Source organism: Pipistrellus kuhlii, unplaced genomic scaffold (genome assembly GCF_014108245.1).
Source record: "Pipistrellus kuhlii isolate mPipKuh1 unplaced genomic scaffold, mPipKuh1.p scaffold_m20_p_16, whole genome shotgun sequence".
In the NCBI taxonomy this organism is placed as follows: Eukaryota; Metazoa; Chordata; class Mammalia; order Chiroptera; family Vespertilionidae; genus Pipistrellus; species Pipistrellus kuhlii.
The window spans coordinates 34,253,031-34,259,252 of NW_023425471.1; positions in this window are offsets into that span (position 1 = coordinate 34,253,031).

Consider the following 6,222-nt stretch of genomic DNA (forward strand, 5'->3'; position numbering starts at 1 on the left):
AAGGCACTGCCAGGGGCTCCTGGCATGGAGACTGGTCAAAGCCTACTCAGTTGCCCAGATGTGACTGGATAGAGATAAAAGCAGAGGATTTGAAGTGGTGCACAAGAAATGGTCAATATACGCTTTGCAGGGCCCACCAATGAGAAATTATTAAAGTCATTCACACAGTAATGACAAACAGAAGAACAGTTTGTTTTCTATAGCTGTTATTTTTAAACTCTCCCACATAATTTAAATCTGAACTGGAAAAGTTTGTTCCTCTTTCAATTAGTATTAATGAAATAACACCACTGAGATTGGTTACTCTGATAAGCACTATGGAACTGATGAAAAATTGATTTCTTTATTAGTATTTTATCCTTATTAGCAAGGAAATTCCACAATCATGCTGTTACACACAATTTTGAATAAGCAGCTTCTCATAATTATGAAATATAGAGCCATGGAATATAATTTAAATAATTCCACTAATTCTCTGAGGTTTTTAATCACATCTGTGATTTTTTTCAAGACCAAAGTTGACAGATTTTCCTTTTGTGAAAGAAGACAATTTACTTATCAACAAAATCTTACTGTGTCATAATTACTAACATGTCTATTTCCCTTTCTGGCATTGATTTAAAATACTTTGAAATTGCTATAACTTAGATTTGTGGATATGCTTCATAATATTAGTCTGTTTGCCAAAATTACCCGAGTGTATCCTGCTCCTGTTGAGACTGCAGTGGAGGGTTGAGGGGGGATTGGACGCAGTTCATTTGGGAAGGCAGTATGATTAATATCTTCCATTTATTGGACTCTTGAAATGTGCTAGTCATCATGCTAAGTAAATGCTGTTCTTATATCATGTCATTTAATATCAAATAGGTGTTTTTATCCCCATTTCACATTTGAGAAAAATAAAGCCCAGAGAGGTTGAATCATATGTGCATGGTCACATTGTTGTAACTTATTTAGCCAAGATTCAAAGGAATGTCTTTTATTTCCACACTAGTGGCCTGGTACACAAAATTCATACACATTGAAAGGGAATTAATTAGAGGAAATATTTTAATATTGCTATTTGCCCTTTCTGTATAATAGAAATGTGAGAGATGGAAGGAAATTAGTAAAATGTATATGAAAGTTATATATAAATTTATCAATAAATAAACAGTAACAAAAGGATATAACAACAACAGAGACATGCTATAAAAACAACAAAAACATGATATGAAAACAATAAAAACATGATATAAGAACAACAAAAATATGATATAAAAACAACAGTGATGCAAACAATGACTGATAAAGTGATTAAACTTATTCTTATATCTCCCTTAAAACCACATTAAGAGTGAAAACACTTTCAGAGTGCTTGACTAATTTCCCTTGTGATGAAGTATTTACAACTTTAATGTCACACACTCTTCAAACTCAAGAGAAAGCAACATATAACTGACCATGTTCAAAAATAGGTTCAGATAGGAATATTTCTGCTCTATCTACAGTTTGTCCTTGTGATTTATTAATAGTCAAGGCAAATGCTAGCATCACGGGAAACTGTCTTCAAATTAATTTAAATGGAAGGCCAGTGTCAGGTGGGGAAAAATCAATTCTTGGAATCAGAACAACCTCTCCCTCTGCAGATCCTGTTAATACTTCAGCTTTGATAATGTTAGGTTGTAATCTTTTTATAATAAATCTGGTACCATTACTAAGACCCCACTTACTATTAAGATTTCTCAATAGCATGATGATTGCACCCACTTTTAATTTATGATACTATTAAGAAATTCGATGGGAAAAATTTCCTTTTCAGATTATCTGATGAGTCAATGGAATCATCACTCAAATATGTCTAAAAATCTCCATCTAGTATATTCAAAATTTCTTCATTTAATTTTTAAACATGCTTATTTTTTGGACAAAAATTTGCATGTTTAGATATATTTTAAATATTATCTATAGATATATTATTTCCAAAGGTAGCTTCAATAATAGATCCATTACAAATAATTTCACAAAGGATTTCAATAATATACATTCCTAAATGAAAACTGCTATCAAGTTTGTCATCTCCAAGTTTTACTAACCATTTTCTATAAGCAGAATCTTCTGATCTCATATTTGTTGTAAGAGACAACTTTCTGAAACATCCCCAAACATCACAGTAGTTTAAACTTATTTGTACTATGGCCGATTGCATAGCATGTGGTACAATACTGAGACATTGTCAAAAATCCCCCAAGAAGGAGAACTTTCCCACCAAATACAACATTGAAATGAATAATTTCTCTTAGTAATCTGTCTATGGCATTTATAGCATGACTGGATGCCATGGTGCTGAGAGGGCAGGGCGGGGCGAGGATAAAATTCCTGACTCCACTGTGGGGCAGGCGGAGTTATCCTCCATTAACTGGACACTAGCCCAATCAGGGTCAGCCAAAGCAGTGACATCACCACCGGAGTAAAACCCCAGAACTTGGTGAAATTTGCTCTCTTCCGCCATGCTGCTGGCATGAGTGGACAGAGCCCATGCTAGCATGGAAGAGGCTCTTTTGTTTATTGCATCGGACTCTGCTCCCTGGTGGTCCTTGGGGATTACGAAGTCTGGGCGTAACAGTGCATTCATTAGTAATGAGAAGTTGGGCTTTTTAAATAGTTTTAGCAACTTCACTGTTACTATCAAGTCTAGAAATTGAAATTTCATTTAATGGAATTGGTAATTTACAGTAAGTATATTGGGAATGAAAGGTTCTTCCACTGAGAAGTAAATTTGCAGCAATTCCTGTAGATGCTGTGGGTAAAACAGTACCACCATGACCTCTAATATAATGTATTAAAACTTTATACAGATGTGGGAAACAGCTACAGTGTTTGGACAGGTTCAAGACTTGGACTAATGAGAGGGCACAGTCCTCTCATTGCCACGTGCAAGTCCCAGCTTGGAGGGCAGGGCCCTCCCAGTACAATTATAGCCAACAACTATGATTGTGAGCTTGAACCTATGGCTTAAGACTCAGTGTTTCCCAAACTTCTCTCATGATGAGAATCACCTGGTGGGGTTGTTAAAATACAGATTCCTGAATCTCAACTAAGAAGTGCTAAACAAGAATTTTTGGGAACATATAGGTAAAATTGTATGAGCACTAGTTAAGTTTACAATTTTACCTATATGTTCCCAAAAATTCTAGTTTAGCACTTCTTAGTTGAGATTCAGGAATCTGTATTTTAACAACCCCACCAGGTGATTCTCATCATGAGAGAAGTTTGGGAAACACTTAAAGTGATGTGGGCTTGATAGAGTTCAGATGCATGTAGTTGAGTGGGATTGAAACCCACAAGAAAGTTGTAAGCATCTTGATCACTCCCTTACTTTGCCTCGTGGCATCGGCTATAAAATAAAGACACAGCTTGTGGACGTGGTCGCTGTCTCTCAGAGAAGCAGAGTCTCACCGAGATCCAGCTTTCATTCTCTTGTCTGTCTTTTCTAAGCCTTTCACCACCCCCACTCAGGTAAACCCTTTGCTGTGCTGGCATGGCACATACAGATATGCAGGTGAATGGGGTTTCTGGCTGGCAGGCCACTGACAGCAAGCTATCCAATAGCAGATTCTGTGAGGAATGGGGCTCCCTCCTTCCTCCTGTCAGGGTCTGGTTTGAAGGACGGCCACACCCCCTGTTGGGCCAGACCCAGAGTTCTACCACACAGTGGCCTCTGCCTCGGCAACCCAGGACTGATATCCACTGGGTGCTCCTGGCACTCCCAGGGTGGGTTCTTTTCTCAAGCCTGGAGGGAAACAGCTTGGGGAGGGTGCAGCCATTGCCAAGGTGACCCCTGCAGGACTGACTTCCTTCCGGTTGGTGGAACTTCTGCCATGACAGTATTATACCCAGGGTTTTTTATATTAATAGATTCAGGCTGTTAGCAGTTTGCTGCTTTTGATTTAGATGTCTGGAATGGCAAGAGTATGACCTATAATTCTTTGTATACTGAGCCCATTAGAAATTTAGATTTTTGTTAAGTGCCTGGTAGAATCTCTAGAAGAATTTATCAACTGCTCACTCCTTTACAGCTTAGAGCCATGGACATCCTGTCCAGTTTGGCTGCCAGGAACTGCCTTTTGCCTCTCACCTGCAGTCTTAACACATTGCTTGGTTTTCTTTTGATTTATTCCTAGAGCACTCCCAGCAGCACTTGATTCCCTAGAAAATACTGCATAAAACACAATCATATTTCTGTTCATCAATTTTTTTATCAGCCTTAGAGATGTTCATTTAGAGAAGGGTTTTTATTTTTTATTTTAGTTTTGCTGGTAATCCTCACCTGAGGATATTTTTCATTGTTTTTTAGAAGGGTGGAGAGGAGGGGAGAGAGAGACTGAGAAACATAGATGTGAGAGAGAGATATCAATTGGTTTTCTCCCAAACACACCCCAATAAGGGCCAGAGATTGAGCCTGCAACCAAGGCAGATGCCCTTGACCAGAATCGAACCCGGGACCCTTTAGTCCACCGGCTGACACTCTATCCACTAGACCAAACTGGATAGGGCAGTTTTGACAGTTTTTAATGAAGTTTCTAAATATTATATCCTCGATTGCAGTAACATGTGAAAGCTTTGATGTTGTTTGGGCCCATTGCACAGGAATAGTCCACTTGGCCCCCCTCTTAAAGGAGTGATTAAGTCCCATCCATATTCTCAAGTATTAAATTGAACTGTATTCATTAAGTTTATTAAGCTCTCCCATTTTTATTTTAACATATCCATGTAGGTTCATGGTACTTAATGAAATTATTATTATTTATTTCTCATCTTGCAGAAATCACCCAGCCTAGACAAAGTGGGTTAGAGGCTATATTCTGGGTTCTTTATTTCTAGAATGTGTGTGGCTCGACTTGGAGGCAACTATTAATACATTATCTCCGCTGCAGTCTTAGCAAATGTTTCTCTATAATTGGTAATGCTTGACCAAATTAACCTGTATGTCATGAACCAATAGTACTAAAAAACCATGAGCTTAATTAATTGACAGGTAGAATATGTCTTCTCCATATCCCAGTTCCTGTTGGAGCAGTGTGTTCATATGGGTCATCACACCAAGACAGAGGCCACATCTTTCATCTTGTTTTGCTTCAAGTTTCCAATTGACATATGATACCATTTAGTAGTTACAAGAATGATTAAACACTATAAAAAGTGTCTATAGCAACAATTAGCTAACTAAACATTAGAATGACAAAAGACACTTAGAAAGTTTGCTTACCTAACTACTAAGCTTTGCTCTGGGCCAGGTCAGGGTTCTTTTTGCTTAGGCAGGGTTGTTAATGTCAGGTCCTTGATAGAGCAATAGACACACAATGGGAAGAGTTGAATTACCTACAGAGCAATTCCTGAATTGTGAAATTAGGATTCTTTGTGACAGCCCCCAAGAGGGAATAAATGCTTTCTGAGATACTCATACCACTGTCTCAAATCTTGATGTTGACCCTGGCCCATGAGAGGCTATGATCACCCTATAAACTAAGGCAGCCTAACTCTGGTAACAACGGATTTCAATATCTGAGTGACTATACAGAATAAAGGTTGAGTTCTCATTCATTGCATAAACCAATTTGGTGATGAGTGAGAAACCTCTACAAAACCATTCAGGATCCCAGATTTCTCCTAAGGTGTGGCCTGCCATTCCCCCAGTGCCTCGGAGTCCTACATTGGATCCTTTTCATCTGTCTGGGTGACAAGAGAAGAGAATATGGAAAAGATTCACCAGCTTTTAACAGCCTTAGCAAAGCCATGACATGCATAGCCTCCACTCATTTTCCGTGGACAAGAAATAATCACATAGACCCACCTAGATGCAAGAGACTAGGAAATGTGAAATGCCCAAGAAAGGGAAGGAAATGAGTTGTACTTGAAACAACAATAAACACATTTCAAATGATGCACCTTGAGAGCACCTTATTTGTTGACTTTGTAACACACCACAAAATGCCATTACTCTATCTATTGATTAGTTTGAGGTTTACCCGTTGTTTTGTTTTGTCTGTCTCCCCAACAAGAATATATTGAGGACAATGACCATGTCTGTGTTTTCCACTATTGTATTCCCACCACTGGGTATAGTGTCTGGTACTTCATAGGCAGGTAGAATTGTTAAATGAATGAATGCCAGTACTATTGTAAATAAAAATAAAAATAAAAATAAAAATAAAAATAAAAATAAAAATAAAAAAGAGGAAA